Raw genomic sequence first — 27,156 nt, 5'->3', positions numbered from 1 at the left:
GGGGTGTAGGGAGGGGAAGGACCTCAGCCGGATATACTCCCATACAGTCCACCTTCCAAAGCATCAATTTTCTCCAAGGGAACTGAGCTCTGTAGTCTGAAAAGCAATTTAATTCCAGGAGATCTCCAGGCCCCGCCTTGAGGATGGAAACCATACACCCTTTATATGTGAATGGCTAGACTAGCATTTAAAGAGCAATCTGCTGCAGCTCCTGTTAGGGCTGCCAGGTCTCCCTTGGTCACCAGCAAGGGGTAAGGGGGTAGGGTTGCCAGATCCAGGTTGAGAAACTCCTTGAGATTTGGGGATGGAGCCTGGGGAGGACAAGGACCTCAGTGGGGTACAATGCCGTTGAGTCCACCTTCCAAAGCATCCATTTTCTCCAGGCGGAACTGGTCTCTGTAGACAGGAGATGTTCTGTAATTCCAGGGGGTCCCCAGGTCCCACCTGGAGGCTGACATCCCTAGTCACTGTCTAGTTTTGCCCTTACGCTGTACTTAGAGCAACACCCTCCCCCAGGAATCCATGCAACAAGATTTATATCCAGATTTTTTTTTTAGAATGATCCTACTCTAGCACAATCCACCCATTCCTTGGCACTGTAGCCCCAAAATAAATTCAGATCTCTCTGGCTTAGTTGAGTGGTCCTTCCAGTTTAATCATCTGTCTAGAGGAAAACCATTAGGACATGATTTACTTAAGAGCTGTGTTGCTGCAGTGCCTGCCGCCTGCCAGTAACTGTGCGAGCAGAGCAGGCAAGCCTGCCTGTTGTTCTTGTTTACTGGGCTCGCTGTCCGGCAGCCATCGGTCTCGGGTCCCTTTTTTCCCTGCTCTGTGTCAGCTCGTGGTTTTAGACTGAGGGGTGGTTTCTCTTCCAGCTGTCTATAAAACGAGGCAGCGGGGAAAGGAGCTGTGCAGCTACCAGTGGGATGGGCGACTCAGCCAATTGACCAGACTTTTGCTTCTCGGGTAGCAAGCACTCCGGACACAGTTTTGGAAGTATTCCACCAACCTGCTATGCATGTTGTGGCCTGTCACCTCTGTACTCTGAGCACTGCAGTAAAAAAAGAAGGAAGAGGAAAAACTCTCATCACCGAGGGGAAACTACAGGCAACATCCAAGTGAAACTAGACGGGAATCTGGTAGGAGACGAAACCTGCTGTGGTTCTGGCACAGCTCCCTCCCACTGCTCAGCCTGAAGAACCTGCCTTCCTGACACAAACAGCAAAAGGCTCCAACAGCATCAGCTTGAAGACGGTGCAGCAGGTAAGGGAATAGGATAGGATACAGATCCTAGAGAAGGTTCTGGGCCAAGGAATTATGTAGGAGAGGAATGGATGAGGGAAGTGGTAGCTACTTTAGGTGATGTGGTGCATGTATAGGCTGCAAGCTCTTGAAAACAGATATTTGAAAATGCCTGGAACAACATCCTACAGTAATGTTAGGATTTGTAGTCAAAACAGACTTCTTATATTTTTGTACCTGCAAAACAGGTAAAACATGTGAATATATATTGATGGAAATGGTGCATCTTCTAGGGGTGCCAACTGCCTAAAAGAAAAGAAAAAAAAGCCCTGTCCCTTTAATAGAGGCTATATGGGATATTATTTATTGGGTGATGTTGTTTATCTCCATGCAATGAAAAGCTTCAGTTACCCATTCCTACACATTAGGTCTCTATTAAAAGTGTGCACAGTTTTCTTCAGGCGTCTTGGCAACCCTAGAGGTCATTAAAATCAAGAAATGAGAGTTCTGGGAGGAAAATAGCCTTACACATGTGCTTGCTCACAGCTTCAGCTGTGGCAGAGGAGATGGCTGTAACTGGATACAGATAAGTTTGTGGCAAAGTTCTGAACTGGAAGACTTCATGGATAAGTTTTGTTTAGATGCTCAGTATGTAATTACCATAAAATTATCGCTAAATCTTGTGATAATGTGTTGATCCTTGTGGCTTTGTAGTTTAAGGAATGGCTTGTTGTGTTGAAGCAATTCAATGTCAGACCATATAGGTATGGTTGGTATGGTACATCATGATTCCTTCTCCTCTTTGTATGTGACACTTCATAATCTGAATGATGAAGAGCATTTTCATACATGGCACTGCAGAAGATTATTTTTATGTGGTACATTACACAATAAAGTCAATACAAACCAAATCTGGTAACATTACCTAGTAGATGGAGGACATGTAGGCACCGTCCTGTTATTAAGTGTTGGAAGATAATTTTTCTTCAATTCTAGATTTGGATAAATTCTGTATTCTTCAAAGCAGACAAAAATTGCATGGAAAATTATGCATCCTTTAATATTTCCATGACTTTTTGCCTAGTGCATCACATAAAATTAATCACTGTCTTTCCTAATACCACATTTTCTTTATTTTAGTTTTCTTTCTAGACCTTTCAAGGGACCAATAAATTCCAATCAGTGTTGAAGACGTATCTAAATAACTTGTATTTTTATATTTTCAAATAGGGTTGCCAACTCCAAGTGGGGAAATACCTGGAGATTTGGGGCGGGTGGAGACTGTGAAGGGTGGAGTTTGGGAGCGGGACAGACCTCAGCAGGGGATAATGCCATACAGTCCACCCTCCGAAGCAGCCATTTTCTCGAGGGGAACTGATCTCTGTCATCTGGAGATCACTTGTAATTCCAGGAGATTTCCAAGCCCCACCTGGAGGTTGGCAACCCTACAGCACAATCAAGTAGCACCGAGATCTTCTTTGTATCCAACATAGCTGAGCCTAATTTAGTGTGCATAGCACCTCCTTTGCTCCATTTTAAGACTGTTAATAAATGTCAGCTTTTCATCACGTCCAGCAACATCTCTTATCTACCCCTCCTATTGTCTTGTTTACAACCCAGTCCAAAAGAAGACATCTGATGGATTCACAGGCTTGTTTGCTACTTCATGATGTTTTAGTTGGTCATAATACAAGTATTTCTCGCTTTAGTTTTTTTAATTGGCTCGCATACCTACCCGCAATCTTCTTTGTGGCCACAATTAGCATGTTTTCCTTTCAGTTATGCTTACCTGTGAATCAGTCACGAGTTCGTCCTTATTTGAGTTAATTTTTAAATGAAGTAAGGAATCAGACTTCATTCCAGTGTCAAACTAGGACAGGAGAGACTGGATTCAAATTGCCATTCTGCCATGACATTCTCTGAGCCTCCATCTCGGAGCCTAACTTACCTTATAGGGTTGCTGCGAGGGTAAAGGGGGAGGGGAGAACACTGTATGCCATACTGAACTCCTTGGAGGAAAATATAATAAACAAATACAAAGAAAAAGACAAATAGAAACTACAATCTATGGGAATGATTACTCTTCTCACACAGTGAAATTGAAGGCTACCTTGTTTGGGAAGTTTTCAGCTTAAATCTAATTTATAATGTCTGCTGAATACAGAACCCAGGTTTATGAGGCAGATATTGTAGTTGCATTTGTTTGGAACTGTTCCGTTCTGTAGCATTCCCGCAGGATAATCTTTTCTGTGAATAGCTAGAACTGAAAGAAAAATCTGTGTAAATTCAGATAAAAAGTTTTGAGCCTCTCCAATAGTGATTTAGAGCAGGCTGGGTCCTTTCCTATCCCCTCCATCCGTATTTTGCTCATACCCTGCCACATATTTTGTTGGGAATTCCAAGATGCTGATAGGTGGATAAGTCTCTGAGGGCTTGCCTTTTTTTCTTTGGTTTTTTCCTCTTTTTGCCATTAGGTCACAGCCAATTTATGGCAACCCCATAGGTTTTTCAAGGCAAGACGTGTTCAGAGGTAGTTTGCCATTGCCTGCCTCCATGTCATGACCTAGGTATTCCTTAGTGATCTCTCATCCAAATAATGACCAAGCCCTACCCTGCCTAGCTTCTGAGATCTAACAAGATTGGGCTAGCTTGGGCTATCCAGGTCAGGGTTCCTGTCTAGTTAGGCTCTTTTAAACAGTATAATGTAATAGAAATGAAATACCATTTCTATAATCATGTTGTTGGCCTAGTCCATGAATGGAGACTCAGAACTGATCACACTATTGTTCCTCTAACCATTGCAGTTTTCTTTGATGGTTTCTTCTGTTTGGTGTAGTAGATAAGTGCGCGGACTCTAATCTGGGAGAACCAAGTTTGATTCCCCACTCCTCCACTTGCATCTGCTGGATGACCTTGAGAAAGCCATAGTTCTGATCTGTTCTTGAAAAAAGAGCAGTTTCTGTCAGAGCTCTCTCAGCCCCACCTACCTCACAGGGTGTCTCTTGTGGGGAGGGGAAGGGAAAGGAGTTTGTAAGCCGCTCTGAGATACCTTTGGGTAGTGAAGGGTGGGGTATAAATCCAATCTCTTCTTCTTCTTTCTTCTTAACTGAGAAAATCCATTGTTGAGTGTTATAATCTGACAACATATAGTAAATGTTGTCTTTTTCATACTGTACTGGATGTCATCTCTCCCCCAGCTTTGCGTCCCATTGCAACTTGCTTGTCTGTCAATTCATGGACTATCACCGCCCAGTATCCCAGTTCATGGAAGTAATTAAACTAGAAGAAAATGCTTATGTGGGTGTTTGTTGTTGCCTAATCAGTGCCTTATTCCCAGTAGACTCAATGGATTAAATGGTTTTCCTGAACAAAGGGTTGTAATATGGACCCCCATGGCAACTCTAGCTCTGTATGCAACTAGCAACATGCAACATGCAACTAGCAGCCACACAGAAGGATGGGATCCTTTCACCAGGCACTTCTAACAAGTTCAGTGGGGTCCAGATGAGGGTCAGAATGTGATGCACAGCTACATGGTCTGCATCTATGGGCTTCTTTTGGGTTGTGATGATTTCTCTGGACAGGTAATATTCACATAGTGTAGTTTAAAATGTTAATTATTCCAGTAGTCTCAATGTCTGAGGTTTGCTTTTCGTATCAAGACAATTAACATGTAATTTTTATCAGCCCAGATTATTATTAGCAGCTGTCACCAGAACACCTTTTTTAGAATGTGATGCCAGGGACCAGCTCCCTCCTCTGTCTTCTACAGCTCTTCTCCATCATTTTTTGAGGATGCTTATTCAGGTCCACATATATACACAGAATGAGAACTTTCCAATACATTGAGGGTGCAAGCTCATCCCAATTGTTCAGCAGCTCAGGGAATTATTAACCAGGGCTTGGAAAGATAAACAGATCTTGTTTTTGAATGCCCTATTTGGAAAGGATTATGGCATTTGTTACTAATGGTATTGTCTGTGTGCAATAGGGTGTATTTAATAAGATTCCCCCATCTCCCCCACATCTGACTCAGGCCATCTCTTTGTTTGGAGTAAAACTGCCTGCCGAACTAATGCAAGTTGTTCATGTATCTATTCTGCTAAAACCAAGCCCTATTCCCAGCTCTGTGCTGAAATCACTTTGCAGGCATATCCTGACCAATGTACCCATGAGGATTGCTGTATGCCTGCAATGGAGTGCTAATTAACTAACACTTTAAGGTGGATTTTCTCTCCCTCGAAAATAATCATAATAGGGCCTCCCAAATAATTCAGATAAAGAGCTCTGGAGACAAGTGACTACAGCATATGTATCAGACCAACTGGAACTGACAAATGTTACTATTGGGGACTAATAGACAATACCTTGCAGAATAATGGAAGAGTCTCCCAATTAAAAAAAAGAAAAGTAAGTATGTGAGGCTGTTTAGCCCCCTCCCCGCTATTTGTTTCCAACTCAAAAGTATCCCTCAGGGGCTTTTGGGGTATGTATCTTTTTTCTCTCTGGAAAAGCAATGAGGAGAAAAAGAGGTTGAGGAGGAGGATTAAGCAGCCCCTGTACTGTTCTGCCATTCCTCAACTTCTGATTGCAGCCTTCTTACATTTTTTATAAGTGAGAAACAGTTATACATGTCTGTGATGTAACATCTAGTCTGGCCCCGAGCAATTCCATTTTATGTGGTAAGCAGGGGTCTTGTTGTAGAAAAAGAGCTGCCGGAGCTCATTAGCATCTCATTAGCATAACTTATTTGCATATGCCACGCCCCCTGACATCACCGGAAGTGACAGAAGGCCACACCCCCTGACATCACCGGAAGTGGGTGGTAAGTCAAATATCAAAATGTTTTATCTAGTCAAGTCAACAAGGTTTGATTTAGTAACATCTCTGTTCTCCAGACCTGCAAGTTTCCTCCCTCATAGCTTTCTGTATCTCCACCCATTTCAAACAGTCTTCTGGTTTCTGTGGAATTTCTCACAGATACAAACACAAGTAAGATTGCACTTTCTATTGCAGTTTTTGCAAAGGAAGAGGAACTCTCATATGAATCCACTGCTCCTTTGTTGCCTTTCCTGTCAGTACACAACTCATGTGATTGGCTGCTTATTCAGTGGTGTGTGGCTGCAGGGGTCGTTTCTTAGAAAAAGAGCTAGGGGAACTCATTAGCATAACTCATTAGCATATGCCACACCACTTGACATCACTGGAAGTGTGTCATAAGGCCACACCCCCTGACATCACCGGAAGTGTGTCATAAGGCCACACACCCCACCCCCAATGGTCCCGGCCGCTGCCGCTGGCCTTGCAGCTCCACTGCCGAGCCCCATTAGGGGCCCGGCGGTGGACCTGCAAGGCCGGCGGGAGTGCAAGGAAGCCCCACGAAGGCCCTCCCTGGCCCCAGGCAGGCAGGGGTGGGGAGAGGCAGGGAGGAAGCAACTTACCCTCCCTCTTCTCTTGCCTCCTCCTGGCTGAATGAGGGCCGGAAGCAGGACGGCCGGAAGTGGGGGGCGGGGCTTCGTCATGTGCCCCGCCCCCATACCTCACCCGGGGGAACTGCGATCCCCCGTGATCCCCCCCGAAATGACCTCTGTGTGGCTGGCTCTTTATTAGGACTGAATCAAAACAGAGGCATTTGTGCTGCTGCCATGTGCACGTTCCAGCTTTCACCTGACACATAGAATAAATTCCATGTCAGAATTAGTGTGGAAAGCGGGGATTCTAGGTTTCTTTTATCTCAAAGTACAAGGATTCTGTAAACTCAAAATGTGGCCTAAGTAAAAGTGAATGCATGTTGGCCAAAGTGTTAGAGAACTACAAGAATGAAATGCTGTTTGCATTACAGCAGAGAATTCATTTTTAAGCATAACTACATGGAGTGTGGGAAATATTGCAAGGAATACATTTACATCTATAGCTCTTACACTTTCCTAAACCCCTGCAGATTCAGGTGGGTAGCTGTGTTTGTCTGAAGCAACAGAACAAATTTTGAGTCCAGTGGCACCTTTAAGACCTTCAAGATACCCAGAATTAAACTTCCTTGGTCTTAAAGGTGCCAATGGACTCAAACTTTGTTCTAAGCCCCTGTAATTATTTTCCAGGAAAGTGTCTAATCCCCTGGTCAGTGATGGGGAATTAGATGAGCCCTTTCATGAAACGTGGAAAGCAAACTAAATCACAGAGGGAACATTCCATTGGCCAGATAATATTATATTTATATATATGTGTGTGTGTGTGTGTGTCACAGAGGGGACATTCCATTGGGCAGATTATATTTATATATCTCTGAAGGTACAAGAAGGGAAAGCAGGAAAACATTAAGGGCCAGCCCAAGGATTTTTAGCAGCCTGGGTAAGTGACTTTACCCCCCCACACACACACACACTGCCTATGCTGCAAGGAAGCTGACCACACTCAGGCCACCTAAGGTTGCCAACCTCCAAGTGAAACCTGGTGCAATCTGGAGATCTCCCAGAATTATAACGAATCTCCAGACTAGAGAAAATGGCTGTTTTAATGGGTGGACTGTATGGCATTATACACCACTGAAATTTCCACTTTCCTCAGTTCTCAGCCTCCCCAGGCTGCAGCCCCAAATCTCCAGGAATGGCTAAACCTGGAGTTGGCAATCCTAGCCCTCACTGAGGCTGGGACTGTAACTTGCTAAAGCTGAGCCCTTGCAACCAATGGAGAAAGACTCCATACATGGCAGTGCCCAGAGCTAACACTTGCTGAGTGCCATGCTGCCACTGCTCATGGATCCAGCAACAGGGGAAGGCCATAGCCACCCACTGCCTTGGCGCACCAACATGCCTGCAGCACCCTCCAGGTGCTGCCATGCTGCAATGGATCTCACAACGCTGTGGGCAGATGGGCTTAGTGGCCCTCCATCTGGATGGGTGACTGCCTAGGGCATGGACAGATGATCTCCTAGGTATGTCTAGTGGTCTTCAGCTTATTTGTATGTGTGTGGCATTCACCTAGATGTTTGGTTTACAATGAATAAAGAAAAGACTTAGTCAGAAGTTCTGAGGTTCTAATAACAGGGTCTTTTCATATTGGAATGTTGTTGTCAGCATTTACTGATCTCATTATCTTTTTTAATCTTGTTTTGTACATGAGTTAAATGATCTTGGCCTCACTGAGATTTAAAGAATTATGGAAAAAGTAACTGTTCATGTCTCAGCCTTAAGGTAAGAATTTTGTTTTCAACTTGCATAGTAAAACACATTAAACATCACACCCATTGTTTCTTTTGATCTACATGCAAGACCTGGAATTAGAGATGCTGAAACTGTAGGTATTAGTCACTGTTGTCCTTCTTAATACCCCCAAGTACTTCCTCTAAGTCACCTGTGTTTGTGAGCCATAACAGGCCTGAGTTTGGGCCAACATGTTTCAGTTATAGTGCCTTGCTTACAGTACTTGCAACTATTAAATGGTGTTGCCCTCAATGACTGCTTGGAAGTACCTGTCACCCAGCTTCTTCAAAGGGGTGAGTCACAGCCCATTATGTCAGTGCGTCAGCATCCACACTGCCTATCCATTGTCTTCCAGCTTAATTCAAGTATCTAATAAGTCTGATGCATAAGGGCAATGTGTCTAATAAGGTATCGCCACCTTTCCTAGAGGGAACTAATTAATCAAAACCTGAACTAAAGACTCTGTTATTTCATGCAGCCATGATACTGAGTGCAAATGTTAAAAAAATTAACTACAGAAATAGTTGGTGAGAGTATTTAATCCCTGTTAGCTCTTGTGGCTTGCTAATGCTCCTTCAGTTTGGAGAGCATAAGCAATGGGCAAAGGAGAGGGGATAGAGTGAATCAGTGGATGAAGAAGGAGACAGAGTGAATGAGCAGATAATGTGATCATCATGTTGACCAATCAACAGAATTTATCGATGTTGTCACCAAAGATTATCATGTTGATAGGTCTGTGTGCATTTCCACCAGTCACTGACTTGTCATAGAGGGATCCTACCTCTTCCAGTATGTGCATGGAAATCCTCTGCCCTGTACCTCTTCCTGCCTGTGTCAGCAGGCTCCCAAGGGCTAGCTCTTCCCTCTCTGTAATGCTTTTGATGTTTTAGAGTGCCAAATAATTTCTTCTGCCTGTTCTGCCCTTTTAGGGCTGGCAAATGCCCTGTGCAGCACTGGTGGGAGAATGTTAATTGCCTATAAAACAGGCTGTTTTCTCTTATCTCTCTAAAATTCAGCAAATCCAGTCATTTACTATCTCCTGCCCAGTGATAAGGGGAGTTTCACTACTGCAGCAGATCAGAAATCATGGGGATCCTTCTTTAAGATGCATTGTTAGGCTCATTAGTGGAGGTTGGCTTAGACTGAGTCAATTGAAATTTAATCCGACGAAGACGGAGGTCCTGTGCCTGAGTCGGAGTGGACCAAGCTTAGGGATCCCACTCCCGACCTTTGATGGGGCACCATTAGTGCCAGCGGTGGAGGTTAGGAGTCTGGGAGTGCTCCTGGATCCCTCCTTAACTATGGAGGCCCAGGTGGCAGCCACTGCTGGGTCGGCCTTTTACCACCTCTGGCTGATTCAGCAGTTGGTTCCCTTCCTCGACCACGGTGACCTGGCTACAGTGATCCATGCGACGGTCACTTCAAGGCTGGACTACTGTAACACTCTCTACATGGGACTGCCTTTGTTGCAGATCCGGAGGCTGCAGCTAGTACAGAACGTGATCTCCCAGAGGAGATCAGGGCCCTGCGGGACCTTGTGCAGTTCTGCAGGGCCTGCAAGATGGAGCTCTTCCACCAGGCTTTTATATAGGGGGCGCCACTATCACTACCACCACTATCAACGGTGGAGATAACAACGGGGTTAGGGGCGGTCCCCGGAAGATCTGCCACAATCTTGCATGGCACTGATACCACTGGACTGGCCTTGGGCCATCGACAGGACAATATCACCCCAATGAAATGATTGATACCATTCTTCGGAGACCATCTTGTTTGTGTGGAGCACTTTATTCTTGTTTTTGTTGTTATTTAATGGTTTTATTGTTTTATCCTGTTTTTATGTATGGGCTTGTGCCCTCTTGTAAGCCGCCCTGAGCCCGCTCGCGGGGAGGGTGGGGTAAATTTTTTTATTTATTTTATCTATTTATAATTTTAATTTATAGCCCGCCCTCCCCACAATGCGGGCTTAGGCCGGCTCACAAATAGGCATATGCCAACACATAAAAACAGTTAAAACCATAAAAACCATTATTACAAAATTACAACATATTAAGTGCTCTAGATGTTCTAAACAAAATCTTTCTTCAAGATGGCGTGTCTAAGATGGTACATCCAATCAGTGCTACATGGCACTGTCGTTCTCTCTTCCCAGGGCCAGTTAATAATGATGGTATGATAGTGGCGGCTCCTACCCAAAGGCCTGTCAGAAGAGCTCCGTCTTACAGGCCTGCGGAACTGCACCAGGTCCTGCAGGGCCCGGCTCTCCTCCGGGAGCTCGTTCCACCAGGTGGGGGCCGCCACTGAGAAGGATCTGGCCCTGGTTGCAGCAAGCTTTGCCTCCTGGGAGCCTGGAATCACCAGGCAGTGTTGTGTCCCCGACCGAAGTGCTCTTGGCGGTATATGTGGGGAAAGGTGGTCCCTCAGGTAGGTCGGACCCATCAACAGCCTGGCCGCAGCATTCTGCATCAGCTGCAGCTTCCGGATTTGCGACAGAGGCAGCCCCATGTAGAGAGCGTTACATTAGTCTAACCTTGAGGTGACCATCGCGTGGATCACTGTGGCCAAGTCATCGCAGTCGAGGAAGGGAACCAACTGCCGAGCCAGCCAAAGATTGTAGAAAGCCACCTGGGCATCCATAGTTAACGAGGTGTCCAGGAGCACTCCCAAACTCCTAACCTCCGACGCTGGCACCAAAGGCATCCCATCGAAGGCCGGGAGAGCCACCGCCCTCTCAATAAGTTTGCCCAAATAGGGCAAATTGGACACCGGCTGATAGTTGGCCAATTCGGCTGGGTCCAGAGAAGGTATTTTCAGGAGAGGGTGGACCATCGCTTTCTTGAGTGCCCTCGGGAACCATCCCTCCGTGAGGGACTTGTTGATAATTTCCCTAAGGGCACCTCGCAGCCCCTTGTGACCCGCTCTAATGAGCCAGGAGGAGCAAGGATCAAGGCTGCATGTGGTTGGGTGCACCGATGCAAGCAATCTGTCAACTTCCTCCAGGCTGAGCAGGCCGAAGCACTCTAAACCCGGAACTGAAGACGTGCAAGGGGCCTCAAGTTCACTCACTGTTTCAACTGTGGTGGGGAGGTCGCAGTGGAGCGCCAAGACTTTATTTGCGAAGTAGCTCGTGAATGCCTCACAGACGATATCCAATTCCCTAGCATTTTGTCTGCCCTGTGGCAGAGCTGTTAAAGACCGAATTGTTCTAAATAATTGGGCTGGGCGCAAGCTCGCAGATGTAATCCTGGTCGCATAGAAACCTCTCTTTGCGGCCTTGACTGCCACCTCATAGGATCTCATAAACATCCTATAGGATGCTCTTGATGCCTCGTCACGAGCGCAATGCCACCGTCTCTCTAACCGTCTCAATTCTCGCTTCATTAGCCGTAGCTCCTGGGTATACCAGGGCGCCAGTCTAGAGCGGGTGCAGAGAGGGCGCCTGGGAGCAATCTCGTCGATGGCTGCAGAGAGTCGGCAGTGCCAGTCCTCCACAAGCTCATCTAACAAGCCGCCAGGGGGCCTTGGATCCCGTAGAGCCATCTGAAGCCGTATTGAATCCATTTGGCTCCTCGGGCGAGCTAAAATCTGCTCGCTGCCTAAACAGGGTCGGGGTGGAACATTCAGACGGGCCTTTAGACCATAGTGGTCTGACCATGGTACTGCCTCCACGGTAATCCGGTCCACTACCAACCCTGTTGCAAAGATCAAATCGAGCGTGTGACCGGCCCGATGCGTGGGGGTTGATACAAATTGAGAGAGTCCCAGTGCCACCATGGACGACACTAGGTCCATAGCCTGGCTGGAAGCCGCGTCATCGGCATGGACGTTGAAATCACCCATGACTACTAGCCTAGGGTGCTCCAACGCCCAGCTTGATACGGCTTCCAGCAGGGACAGCAGACTACTGGCCGGTGCATTAGGCGTTCGGTACACCAGCCAGATCGCCAAACTCTCCTCAGCCTCCATCATCAGCCCAATACACTCCAAGCCTGCGATCTCCACAGGTGGGAGTGCACTGAAGAAGTAAGCCTCCCGAATGAAGATAGCCACTCCTCCCCCCGCCCCCTAGTCCGCGATTGGTGGAGGACCAAGAAACCCAGTGGGGCAAGCTGGGAGAGAGCCACGGTCTCCCCGTCCCGCACCCAGGTCTCGGTCATGCACGCCAGGTCAGCCCGTTGTTCCAGCACAAAGTCCCGGAGGACTGTGGTCTTATTGTTAATAGACCTGGCATTGCACAGCACCAATGACGGAGGGGTTTTTTCAATCCTGGCCCCACTGCCGACAACCCTTGGGATGGGCCGCAGGCCGGAAGGGCACCGAGCCATTTTATTTCTCAGCGTCCTTCCCTTACCATGGTGCCTGGGCCCACCGCTATACTTTACCCTCCCCACAAGCACCGGAATTTTTTGTTCAAGCATTGCCGCCAACTGATCCACGTCGGAATTTCTAACCACTAATGGCTAGCAAATGCTAAGCCTCACAGAGCTGGACACAGCTTGGTATCCCTGATGCTAAATTACAAATAACCCAACCTACTCTGCTGTAAAATCCCTTAACGATTGCACTATAGATCTATGACCAACCGGTCTAGCCACAATACTGCCCTAACTATCAGTAGGGTAGTTTAAAATTCCTGACACCTAGCAACCTAGCCATTCATACACACACCCCAGCAGACATACTCGCCTAACCTACTCCCTAGCATCAGAAGTGTACCATCTCATCCAGTAGGGCTACAGTTCTAATTCCCTTCCAACAGGGGGGGAGGAGCAACCAAGAGTCCTAGTCACACTCCCTGTGGTAACCACCAGGAGCGCCACACTTCGCTCTCTCCAGCTGCAGTTTACACTCCCCAATCTTTCGTGCCCTCCCCATCCAGCCAATCCAGGTGTTTCTGAAGCAAGGTCCAGCATCCAGAGCCCACCAGCAACCGGTGCTTCCCTTGGCCAGCTCCACAACTTGCATCCAGCTCCGGCCCGCTGTCTTCTCCAGTCCTTAATGTTCCTGCTGTTCCTGGTGCCCAAAGGCCTGACACAGGCTCCACCATCAGGGCGACGTGGGCCCGTTCTCTCACTGCCAGGCCGCTCTTCTTCCGTCCTTGTTGTTCCCGCTGCCCAGGACTTGTCACCGGCTCTGCCGTCGGGATGCTCCGCCCTCCCACCCGACCAATCTATCGAGGGGACTCCAAGGGGGGGAGGGGGGACTCCACAGGGGGGACTCCCAGGGGGGGAGCAACCCCTCCCAGGCTACCCTCCGTTGCCGCAAAGCCTCCTCCTCTTCAGTGCTCCTAGGCACGCCCCAGCGCTCCCAGGAGCCATCCCAAAATGGCTGCCGCACCACTTGCTCCCGGGCTATCAGGCTGCCAATCAATCCCCTGGCGCCGGCCTGCAGCCCACGGCAGTCCGGGGCTGGAGACTAATGGACTCCTGTTGCCCAGGCCGGACCGATATTGCCTCTCCAGTCCTAGATAAAACAGCTCCCCGGGGAACGCCTGGACACCCCACACCTCACAGCAGGCTCCACGTTCGACCGGGGCATCTCACCAGGTCAGTATGCCCGTTTTTGCTGAATCCAGCTCGTTCTTATGTTCTTTAGGGAGGAGAGCGAGCACAAACGTCCTCCCTCACTGCCATCAATAAATAAAAATAAATAAATAAAAGTCCAAATTGACAGTCACAGCCAGGATAGTTGAAAACAGTAGAAATAAAGAGAATAAAGAAAATAAGCATGTGTAATAGCCCCGACTAGCCCTTTCTCAGAGACCAGAAGCTAAGCAGCATCGGTACTTGGCTGGGAGACGACCAAGGAAGACTGGGGCTGCTATGCAGAGGAAGACAATGGCAAACCACCTCTGCTCATCTTTTGTTACCATGAGGCAGTTGTGACTCAACAGCACAGTTTTCTAAAATAATAAAAATATTGTTACATATTTAGGAAACCGAAAGTTTAACCCTAATAATTTTTAGTAATGCAGGCCTATTCAGAGCTAGCCCAGTCTAAGCTCGTTGTTTTCAATGGGCTTTGACTGGAGTAACTGCGTAGGATTGGGCTGTTATATTGTATCCTCTGAAGTTGCATAAAAGCTGTATTAGTAAATCTGTATGTTGTATGGCTATAGCAACGACACATTTATATACATGTTTATCCAGAAAGCATCTAAAAATAATGAAAACTTGATGCTGATTTAGACCAATGTTTCCTGGTTCCCAAAAAACCATAACTTCTCATGATATCCAAATTGGGCAGAACAAACAGCTGTGATTAAAATGAGTTTGTCATTTCATCCAGTTCAGATGTCACAATGAGCTATGGAAATCAGGAACACCTCAAGATGCCAGCTGCATGTGGGGGGGGGGGAATGGGAAAAGCACAAGAGTTCGAGTACTTCCCATTCTGACAAATCATGGTTTCCTGCTACCACTCAACAGAGCCATGGGCAGCTATTCCAAATGTAATATTCCCAGTGTGTAGGTTACAGGATTACATGTTGTCTCCCCATAACTCCTTTCCCCTTTGTACAGAAATTTCTCCATCACTCTAAGCAGCCTTGTTCATGGTTTACAATTATACTGTTCTTAACTACAGCAAACCCTGGTAAGTATAAACCATGGTTAAGATCACTGCTGATGTAAGCTACAACTATAGCTAAGAATGAAGAGGGACGTGTGGGATTTGTGTGCAAGTGAGGAGCTGTGTTCTATTCCATAGCCTACTTCTGACTTCTTACCATGATTAAAGATTCAGAAGAGTTACATCTGTCCAGGACAGAAATCCTATTCCTGGATTTTATTATTTTTCCCTTTTGGGTTTACCAAAATAGAGAAGAGCAAGGATGGGTCCATGGGTAGGCTTCAGGATTTTATTTATCTTCATTTGGCTTTAAATTTATTTTTATACATGTAAGAATGCACAAATACACATACAGATAATGTTAGAATGAAGGAGAGATGTCATTCATATCTCAGAGCTAACAAACCTTTTAGGATATATACAACAGAGTGTACTTCTTTTCAGCAGAACATGTTGGTGCAAGCTCATTTTAGTTGGTAGAAGCTGGGCTGCTCCATATACAATGACTTCCTTCAAGGAAATAATTTTCCTAAGATGTCATGTGCTCTTGACATATGGCAGTGTATGTGCTATTTACCGAGAGAATTTATATACCTGTCAGAAATTAGCCCTTTCCCAGACAGTTTATAGACTAGCTAGAAGTAGACATCTTCGAGAGTTTGCTCTTCTATTTACATGTTCTATCCATCAGCATGTGCCACGTCTACTTACACCACTTAAGACTGCCATTGCCAAAGAAGCAGATTCTTCAAAATATCTATTTTGACACTTATCAAAAGTTCTCTAAAATGAGGGTGTTTTTTGAGGGTGTGTGCTTCAGGGGATCAAGTTTAGCAAAGTGTTCAATAAAAAACAAACAAATGCATTTTGCTTGGGTATCTGCACCTCTACAAATCTGTTATTTCTGTCTGATGATAATTTGGCAGCAGCTTCAAGAAAACCACTGTGACTTGCCATTCTACTGTAATAGCCTTTAATCCAAAGGATAACAGACAATGCTATTCCCACTCCCCAAGCAATTTTGGTTTTAATATTACAATAAACAATGATAATACATTTTAGAAGCAGGAAGCTCGCAAGAATATTAACATGTCTTGTTATCTTCATGTGTAGGCAGCAATGCATAAGCAAGATGATATTTCTGTTTCATCCTGTTCCTACTATTAAGCTAAACATACCATCTTGCTATTTTAAGACAAGCCTTGTTGTGATTGGCAAGCGAACAGGCATATTTCTCAGGACCCCTCATGTTATAATAACAGTCCCTGGAGAAAATAGCTTTTTGTACTCACTACTGAGCATCTATCCCCATCCACCCATCTCTGATACACAGACAAATTGTGGATCCAATTGTAAAAAGGATCGTGGAGAATCTTTTACTCATCATCTTCTAAAGAATGCCTGAGATAATTATTTTAGTTGCAATCCATTGAGTGCTAGCATTGTGTAAGTTCACTTGAAATGAATTCAAAAGCAGAGCAAGAAAAAGAAAATTATTAAAAGCTGATACATCATCCATGTTAAGGCTAAGTAGATCCTTGCATATTTCAGGGACACACCAAGAACCGAGTCCATGCCGTCATCATCAACACTTCAGGCAGTTTCCCAGAGTCAGGGATGACACCATCTGTTTCAAAAGAAAGGCAGAAATCTGAAATCACATCCAGGAAAAATGAAACTCCTTGAACTTACTGCTTTGCCTGTAATGTCTCAGTACAAGGAAATAGCCTTCGGACAAGGAGGTTTTGTGCCTGGGTATGAAACCAGAGTGTGTCTATGCGCGCGCACACACACACAAACAAACACATGAAGCCTTATCAATCAGACCACTGGCCATGGCCCAGCTCAGAAATAATCCACTCTGATTACAACAGACTGGGTCTGTTTCCCAGCTCTGCAACCAAGATCCTTTTAACTGGCTATGCCAATTGATTGACCCTGGCACCATCTATGTGGAAAGCATGTACCACTGAGCTATAATCCCTCTTTTTAAGAGTACAGTCTTCTTTTCCATGGTCCCCCACATACTAAACAACACCAGTGGTATGGATTTTTCACCACTTGCTTGTTTAAAATACATTGGCAATCTGAGCCCTACCCATACATCACTGGATACTGTGCTATCATTGTGCTACAGAAATTATTTGCTACTGGACTATCTTGTTCTTACACAACTGCACAATATATAGTGATGTCAGGATACATCTAGACAGGGCCGGCCTCAGTATACCCTGAGGAGGGGCAGCTGCCAGGGCCCAGGACGTCTGGTGGGACCCAGTGCAGCTGACCCCCACTCACCCAACTCCCACCTGTCTGTGCCCATGGTCCCAATTGCCCAGAGGCACTGAGGAAGGCGATGTGTGTGGTGCACAGTGGTGGCATTCTTGGTGGCAATGGCAGAGAGGGTGCAGTCAACTGAGCATGGATCGTGGGGGGGAGGGGCTTGCAAACAGGAGAAGAAGACACAGGCAAGTGAGGGCATGCAGGTGTGGGGGTAGAAAAGAGGGCAAGAGGGGGCCCCTGGTGGTGGGCAGATGGGCACCCCTGGACACGGTCTGCCCAGGACTCCCCAGAACCTGGAAATAGCCCTGCTTCTGGGAAAGAATGTATGCATGTATATTTCAATGTGTTTATATATATGCCAATGCAGCTGTCATTTCACTTCTGAAGAAAGAAGACATGTACTTTGTATAATGGAATGGAACTTGGAAAGAAAACAAAACTGCATGAAGCAGCCCATAAGACCTAATTGCACATTACAGGGTTGACACCAACCTGTTCACTCTCCCTTTTCTCCAGCAATGTAAGAAACATATGCTATGACATTCTCCTGCTCAGCATTTCCTGCCTGTACGCTCATGTTTGCTGGTAGGTTAGACAGAATAGGGAAGCACTGGTTGCAATGATGTCATATCCCCCTTTTTAAAAAAATTGGCTGTTTCCAAGGGAGAAGGGGAGACTTAGGTCAGCCATAGCCTAACAACATGTGGGCCCTTTCAGAGAACAAAATGCATACATATGGTTGCCCTGAATTTGGAATAAAACTTGAATTGATCGAGATTTTTTAAAATCACAACATAAAACAAATAATTACAAGACTTGTCATTTATTATGTAGAATAAATTCATGGGGAACATATGTGCTATAGCAGCTGGTATTACCGTTTTGTTTCCATTGGGTGGGAAACAAGCATATCGGGAGAAAGCTGTTTCTTCTGGCTTTGGCATCATTCTAGCAGGCTATATATTGTGGGAGCCTGTGGGTCCTGGAATGAGTTTTAGGAGAGAATCCATCCATTCCAGATGTAATAACTCCTTAGAGAGACATAAATAAATGAGATACACACCCTGGGGTTTGATTATTTTTGGTAATAAAAGACTTCATGACACGTGACGTTATAGTATAGACGAGCACTGGCTCAGCAGGAGTTCCGGGTGAAAGTGCAACTTTGGTTCGTTACATTCTCATTTCTTTAGCAGAATGGGTGAGATGGCTTTTTGTGTCATGATTCTCACGTTAGTTACTCTGGGCACTTTTTGTCAAAATGAAGCATGATCACCCCGACCTGGATAGCCCATCCAAGCTAAGCAGGGCCAACTCTGGCAAGTACCTCCAAGGAATACCAGGGCTGTGACACAGGGGTAGGCTACTCAAGCCACTTCTCTGAAAAGCATCCAAGACCCCGGTAGGGTTGCCAGAAGTGAACCATGACTTCCAGGTATAGTAAAAATGAAGCATGATCCTATACAAGCCTCTCTCTGACAGCTGTCATTTTTGTTGGTGTGCTTGCACCTTCTGCTGATCTATATGCTGAAGGAGGAGAATGTCAAAGCAGGGAACTCACTGTCGGGTGGTCTTGAGGCAAAGCAGAACTGAGCGAGCAGGCAGGCAGTGGTTTGATTCTGGTCTCAAGAAACGAGTTGCATGCTTGCTTGCTAATTTGTTTCATATATGTTTATCCTGCCTATCCTTCAGGGAGCTCAAGGCAGGGCACATTATTGATTTTATTTGTTTGTTTGTTTTATTGGACTTTTAGCCTGCCCTTCCCTGCACAACAAGGCTCAAGGCGGGTAACAAGAAGTTAAAAAACATTCCATAGATTAATTGTTAAACACGTATTAACACAACAACAAATCAAATCTTAAAAATCAGATGGCAACTTAGGCACTAGTAACAAAATGATCCAAAGTGGGGTTGTGGCGCCTGTGTGACAGTGGGGACTGGTAGCGTGACAGAGTGGATCCCTCCTCCATTTTATCCTCACACCAACCCCCTGTGGGATAGCTTAGGTGGAGAGTGACTGGCCCAAAGTCAACTAGGAAGTCTCATTGAAGAACTTGGGTCTCCCAGCTCCTAGTCCTGCCCTCTGAGTCTGACCACTACACTACACTGGCTGGCTTGAAAACCCAAGCTCAGGCTGAGGGTTTGGGACCCAGGTGAAGCCTTATTGGCCTCTGGTGTGACCTCACAGCCTTGGAGCTGTTAATTGCTTTGATACTACCTTCTGACTGCAGCATTGATGGTGCCTAAGCTCAGCAGAGAGCAAGTCATCAGTTCCTTCTTCTGAATGCTACTGTGGTGGTGCTGGGAGTAAGGCATCTGGTTCTGTTCACCAGCATCCCTGGTTTGAGATCTTGCTGCCTTGCCATCAGAAAACTCAGGTTCTGAGCATAGGTTGTACTCTGAAAGAAGGACTTGCTTCTCATGATGACTGGTCTACAGAGTTCTCACATAACGGACTTACCCCTTTCAGCAAAGAGCTCAAGACTGGTCTCTTATGTTTTTTGAATGCCATAGGAAACTGTCAGTTAATTCAGACACCCAGATCTCCAGGTTTAGACACCTCACATTGCTGTGCCTCAAGCAACTGCTTGGTAGCATCAGAAGGTGTTAACATGATTGGTATCCTGAGCTGGTATAACCTGTCATGACTGCTGATAATAATAAAGTCATTGTGACAACCCTAGGAAAATACCTGGGACTACAAGCATAAAAATCAACACAACAAGCTTTTACATTTATAAACAACTTGGGAGCTGTCTATGTCTGATACGCTGTTGACCCCATTCTGTCAATTGTCTGTTTTCTCATCTCAGAGAGATTGCTGATCTACATTATTGAACATGCTCTCATACATCTGCATGCTGTTGGCTAGAAACCTCTGGTAGCTATTGCAGGTTAAGAGGAATTCTTGATTTTGACATCCATGAGGACAGAGCTGAATATATTCAATGAGTTTTTTGCTCAGCCTGGGATATGATTCAAAAATTTCCTGTCACTTTGGTCTAGCCAGCACTGTCTGTAGTCAAAATCAATCAAGTGGTCTTTGAATTGCCAATCCTGCTTGTCCCGCCACATGGCCAAATATTTACAACTGGAAAAAAATATGCAAATCAAATATATTTATGCAAGTTCTCCCAATTGCATGCTTTATTTGAACCACAGAAGCTGTGTTTTCTTGGTGCAGAAGTTTGATCTTCTCATTTTCCACCCACAATATTGTTTGGACCAGTTTGATTGTGACAGAAGACACAATTAATTCGACTTCTTTTTTATAGAAGATATTAGTAACTCCCTGAGCAAGGATTGGGTCTGTCCGGCACCTAGCACCTTATTGGTACTACTATTAAATAGCCATTAACTTTCCAGAGCCAAGATATTGGTTTCTGGTATTCAGTGACAATTGACTTATTTGCTATTCAGTAACTCTGGCTGCAGAATCATGAGCTGCATGACCAGGTCTTGGGAAGCAAGTTCATGTGGCTGTGTGTTATATACATTTATGCATCCACAGTCACTCAGTGTGGTCAGTCTTAGAGCCACAAAAATTAGATCAGACTTGAATGAGTCACCCTTTGCCTTTGCATCTCTGTACAGGTTTGTGAAACCAAAAGGCAGGGTATAAATTAAGTAAACATAGAAATAGGAACAATGTTCTTTTTTATCATGATGCTCAACAAAAACCAAAAAGTGCAACAATACTAAGTATTAAGAGAAACAATAACACAGTAACTCTGATTACCCTTTTCTAATAAGTGAGATTTCTTCCTTCAGAGATAGGAGCCTTTCTTTATTGGCAGAAGCTTCCAGAAGCACAGGAAGCCTCCTCACTTAGTGGAAGGGAATGACTGAAGCCAACTCAGTGTATCTGTTTAAAGGAAGCACAAATAACCTGAGGAATGGCAATGATTATTCAGAAATAACACCAAGGTACGGATTTTAGAACAAATATGCAATGACTCCTTTAAAATATATTTCTCCATTACAGTCAGAGCATGCCAACTTTTATCAGTAAAATTCCAGCAATGCTGTTTACTAGTAAGTGGAAAGTAACTTATGCAACTAAAATGGCTTTTCCTTGCTCCCCACAGTGCCTAAACACTGTAGTATAAGAGGGTGGGAAACTAGGTGGAACCTTATCCAAACAGCTAGGGCACTTGAACTCTAACAGTGAGTATCTTTGCATTTCTAGTTGTAGTTCCAGTAGACACTCATAATCGGCCTTTAGATTCAAGTTTGGTAGCACCTTAGAGACCAACCAGATTTCCAAGGTGTTAGCCTTCAAGAGTCAAAGCTCCCTACACCCTGAAAACCTTGTTGGTATAGTCTCTAAGGTGCTAGTGGACTCCGATCTAACTGTTCTGCCGCAGACCAACATTGCGACCCTCCGAAGCTATCTTTCTAGTTAACCTTGAGCACCCTCTGCTGGAAAGCTCTTCATATACTATATCACAATACCACAGTACCAACAAACCTTTGTAACATTTTGAAGGAACTCGTTCCTATAGTCTTCTACATAGCAAGTGACCTGCACAAGTAGAAACCTCATTCCGTGTGAGGCTTTGTTCTGAATGTCTAGGTCAGTGTATTCCTAACCCTTTTATTTAAAACATTTTTATGCTGCCTTTCCACCCAGTCAGGGTCCCCGAGGTGGTGAGCATGAAGACATACAAACATTTGAACAATTAAAAAAACACATTTAAAATTCTAAAATAATTCAATGCAAACACATCATTTTTAAACAATACATAGCTGTTGAAAAGCATGGGGGACAAGATGGAACCTTGAGCAGCAGTCCCCCAGCACCACAGTCTGAAACCTACCCTCAAGGTGAGACTGGAACTACCACAGAACAGTGCCTCATGGTCCCAGTCCCAAAAGGCAATCCAGAAAGGATACCATGATCAGTGGCATCAAAAGAGAGATCCAGGAAAATTACAGGGTCATTACTTCCCCATCCAGCTCCTACTGTATCATCTTCCAGGGTGACCAAAGCCATTTCAGCCCCATAACCAAGGATGAAACCATACTGGGATGGATCCAAATAATCTGGTTCATTCAGGAACCCCTGAAGTTGCCCACTTGTTCAGTCACCTTGCTTAAAAATTGTACATTTGAGACTGGACGATTGTTATTGAAATCTCCTGGGTCCAGGGAGAGTAGGTTTCTTTAGGTGAGGACATACCACTGTCCACTTCAAGGCAGGAACAACTACCCTTTTTCTCAGGAAGGCATTTACCATCTCTTGGTCATTTCCTGCAGGAGCACACAGGAGCGGAGCTCCGGCAGTAAAGAGCCCAGGGGGTGGGCACATGCACCAAGCCCCACCCCCTGCTCCCAGCAGCCCCCAGTCAAAGCAAGAAGCAGCCAGGTAAGTTGCAGAGCTCCCCCCAGCCCCCCCGGTCCAAAACAGTCCAGTGGCACCTTTAAGACCAAGTTTTATTCAGGTACAAGCTCTCCCTCCTCTGCAAGGACAGATCTGCACATCCCCCCCCGCCCCCCAATAGCTAGCAATTTCAAAACAGTCTAGTGGAGCCTGAACGGTGGGTGTTGCCTTCTGACACACTTCCGGTGATGTCAGGGAGTGTGGCATATGCAAATAAGTTATGTGAATGAGTTATGCTAATGAGCTCCTGCACCTCTTTTTCTACGAAATGACCCCTGCTTGGACCCATTCCACCAGCCCCCCCCCCCGACATATTTAAGCAGCCAGGAGGGGCAAGGGTTGTATAAGCAGGTGTACCCAGTGTGGTGTGGTAGTTAGAGTGATGGACTCGGATCTGAGAGATCTAGACTTGAATCCTCACTCTATCATGGAACCTCACTAGCTGACAATGCATAGGAAAGAACAATGTTGTAAGGCACTATGGGTTCCCATGGTGTGTGTGGGGGAGTGGATATAAATACCTAAATAAACTATACAGTGAAGTCAAGCAAGTAAACACTGTGGAAAATATCAGACTTTGCTCTCCCCACATATAGAAGTTGTAAGGGCTCATTCAGACACACAAGTTCATGGTTTGCTGTGTCCAAGATCAAGTAATGACTTTTGTGTGTGATGCAGACATCCAAGAGCAAACATCAAAGAGCTCCCAGATCACCTGTGGTCAATATGAACAGACTTGACACATATAACTGAGTTGCCAAGTAAGGAAGATAGCATGAAGAAAAAGGCAAAATCTAATTGTAGTAAAAATCAAGCAGTGTGAGAATGGATCGTTAGTTTGTGGGAACTAAATTGAGCTGTGTTTCCAGCTCAGCAAATACAATATATTAAACTGCAGAGTAATACTTTCCACTCCATCAATTCAAAGTAAATCAATGGACACAATCTATCATAAAATAAATCCTTAGAGTCAACTGCCTCTTGTTTACATTTTGAAGAGAGGTGTAAACATCCCAAGCTTAACTCTGAAATTACATACACTTGCTGTCAGCTGTGAAAACACTTACCTGTTTCCATGTAAAATTCCCTTTTCATTTTCTGTAAGAATTTTACATGTGCTTCTATTCTTTGACAATTTTTGGAGGTTTTTTTCAACCCACAGTTTTGAATCGAACCATGGGCTGCATGACACCGAACCCGAAGGGTTTGCACCAACTTAAGGACAGATAAAACAAGTTAAGAACAATGGAGCCAGTTGGAAAGTGCTCTTGTTGCAATCAGTTCCTTTCTTTGTCCTGGTGTGAACACTAAATAAAATTTGGCAGATTTTCACAATAGTTCATTTTGAATTAGAGAGAAGCCAGATGTAGATTCTGCCTATTGGCTAGTACCTGCAAAAAACCCCAATAACCTCACCACCCCAACTCCCTGGAATAATTTTGCCACTCTTTTTCCTGCGAATTCTGTTATAAGGTAGTAAATTCTGGAATAAAGTATTAAATTTATATATAAAATCAACACAACAAGCTTTATATACAGAGTTCCACTTGGAGTTGTATGCATGAACGTGTATGCATGGCAAGCTGCAAAGCCAGGATCACACACAGTGAAAGATCAACTTCCTTGACTCTGATTGAAGCATTAGAACTGGCTTTATGCTGAGTTATACAATTCTGGAATAGAGACATATGCAGATTATCATCTTCTCTAAATTCTCTAAATTCAAATAGGATTCTCAAGGCTGATCAGTTTCCCACTCCAGTTTTAGAACTCTGTTTTGTTTTTGCCATTCTGTCCCTGTATTTGTTTCTTTTTGTACTTTGGATTTGGGGAAGTAAAGCACTGCATATAGTCAAGAAGAGAGCAATTTTCTATTCCAGGAGTAGTTACTTCCACAACTGAAAAGGTGCATCTATTCACAGGTTTCAATTATAAAAGCACCCAGACTATTTTTTTTCATGGAAGGCCTGGGCTAAAAGTACCGACAACTCAAACTTATAATTTTGCCCAGTCTTATAGAATTCTAAACCCTTCATTTACTCCTTTTCTTTTATGTGGTGCTTATTGTTTTGTTAAGAGGATCAGGGAAGGGGTCGTTTGGGCTTCTAGGGGAAAAAAATCTTTGGAACCACCCTACTATAAGAAAACCAGAAGAAACCAACATATTTAAAGCTGGCCTCTGTGGGTTTCTTTGGCACTAGTGCAGGAACAGTTCTTGTAAGTATTGTTACCTTCATTGCCAGATTTATTATGCTAGACTTCTTTGATATCAGCCTTGGGACGCATGCAAATCTCTCCCTCCCCTTTCAAGCACACACATTTTTCCAGTTGTTCAGCTCTCAGGAGATGACCCACAACTTTCTCTTTCTCAAAATGCTCTTTCAACTCTATGCTAGTTAAAGCACAACTAGAGAACATAAGAGCTTCCTAAATAGGAGAGGCGCTGTATGTGTGCTGGTGCACTTTTTTCTTTTCAGTGTACTCAATCCCTAAATTGCATTTTTGAATTTGGCAAGCAATGGAACTTTCAGAAGAATGGGGAGTGTGCATCTCATTTCATCACAGCCATAAATTTAGGATTGCCAACTTCCAGGTGGTAGCTAGTGATTGCCTGCTATTACAGCTAATCTCCAGGTGACAGAGAGCAGTTCACTTGGAAAAAACAGCCACTTTGGAAGGTGGACTCTATGGCATTATAATCCATTGAAGTCCATCCCCTTCCAAAACAGTGCCCTTTTCAGGCTCTACCCTCAAAATCTCCAGATATTTCCAGACTTCCGGCCGCGGCGGCGCGAATGGCGACCGGGTCTCAGGACGCTCCCGGAGCCGGATTGCCCAAGCGCAGTCTGGGGGGGTCCCTTGCAAGCGGAGACTCTAGGGAGCCCTAGTGGAAGGGCTCCTAACCAGGGGGTGCTTTGGGGAGAAGCCTCTTACCGACCAGAAGGCCGGGAATTGAGGCTCTCCCTCTACCCCAAACGGCCCCGGCTGCGACTTGCCCCTTATGGGGACTAGCAACGCCACCGGAACAGCGGAGTGGTGGAGTGCAAAAGTTGAGTCCGAACTTCGAGATAAGCGATGAACCATAAGTGGGCACTCAAAATAAAAGCGGTGGCATAAAAGGGCTTCACCCCCCCAAGAAGCGGCAGGGAGGGAGGATTTCCCCCCCCCCATATGAATAAGAGACTTTTTTAAAGGCAGGGGAGAGGGTGAAGCAAAAAATTGTAAAAGCATTGATGGCTGCTGGGCCAAGATTGGCAACAATAGCATCCCGGAAAGTTGCGGCAAGAACTTTTAAAGTGTAAACAAAGTTGCAACATGGCGGGGCCGAGAAAACTACTAGAGAAGCAGACAAAGAAGACAGGAGGGACTTCCTGTTCAAGCCCTTCCCCTACTGGAACTGCTGTCAATCAACAAGAAAGTGATCTTGCACGCCATCTGCTGGAGGAACTGCAAAAAATCAACCAAAAACTAGACTCTATGGAAAGTGCCTTTGGACTTCACAGGCAGGTGAACACCTCCCAAGCTCGAGGAGAAGGATTGTCCATCTGCAGCAACAATGTCTACGATAAGGAGGCGGGCAGTGCTCAACCCCCCCCAGCCAATTCTCACCAAACCTGGAGGACAGGTAGAGGGGCATCCCAGGGAGGTCTATGAGTTAGATGCCTCTAGCTTGCAAGGGGGCCACTTGATACAGTCCTCCTGTACCTGTGGCTGTGATTTCCCCAGCGAGCACTTTCCAGAGATCCAGTTTGGTGTAGTGATTAAGAGCGCAGACTCTAATCTGGCTTCCGGTCTGGCTCCCGCGAAAGGCAGACGCATCCTCGGGTCGCTCCCGAGGGCGCCTTGCCCGCCCGCGGTGGAGGAGGGAATCCGCGCAAGCGGAGACCCGAACGAGCCCCTCAGATGAGAGGAGCTCGGATCCGGGGCGCTTTAGGGCGTTCCAGGGGGGAGTCTCTCTTTCGGTCGAGAGATCGGAGATTGAGACTCTCGCCATGCCCTGCCCCTTTGGACCTTGCTGCGTGAGCGACCCCGTTCTATGGGGTTTAGCGGAACCACCGGGCGTCACCGAGTGATGAAGCGAATATCCGAAAAAAATGGAAAAGAAAAGACTGGCGTAACTGTGAGTTGTCAAAATACAGAGAAAATGAACTAAGAACGTTTCCCCCCCCCCTTCAGCGGAAAATGAGGGGGTTAATCCTCTATAAGCGAGAAAAAGAAAAAAAAGAAAAGAGGGGGGGAATGGACTGAGCGAATAGTGATGTTTTCCTTTGATGTACTTGAAAATAAGTAAGAAAAGGCTTTGTTTCTCTGGAGCGCATTTTAAAAACTTTACTAAAAATAAAAAAAACAAGATGTCGGAGCTGGGTAAAGACAAGCGGAGGAGAAGGGAGGGACTTCCGTCTGGGCGTTTGTGTCAACGTGAGTGCCGGCTGTTTAATATTTGGACTGTGTATAGCTATGAATCCAACGGGGATTGTG

The 27,156-nt window shown here is 45.4% G+C and overlaps 1 protein-coding gene across 4 annotated transcripts in view; it reads left to right on the top strand.

The window, feature by feature from the left end:
* The first annotated feature begins 786 nt into the window (after positions 1–786).
* FGF1 (fibroblast growth factor 1 (acidic)) overlaps positions 787–27,156 on the top strand; it is a 66,473-nt gene continuing 40,103 nt past the window's right edge. For 3 of the 4 annotated variants that reach the window (XM_015414320.1, XM_015414321.1, XM_015414318.1), the window contains exon 1: positions 787–1,263. The gene's annotated coding sequence lies outside the window, so the exon portion shown is untranslated. The remainder of the gene's footprint in view (positions 1,264–27,156) is intronic. The other variant, XM_015414319.1, reaches the window with a different exon arrangement.

Source organism: Gekko japonicus, unplaced genomic scaffold (assembly GCF_001447785.1).
Source record: "Gekko japonicus isolate JY-2015 unplaced genomic scaffold, Gekko_japonicus_V1.1 scaffold96, whole genome shotgun sequence".
Taxonomy (NCBI): domain Eukaryota; kingdom Metazoa; phylum Chordata; class Lepidosauria; order Squamata; family Gekkonidae; genus Gekko; species Gekko japonicus.
Note: the sequence above shows the minus strand (reverse complement) of the source record. Positions and strands in the feature narration are given on the sequence as shown.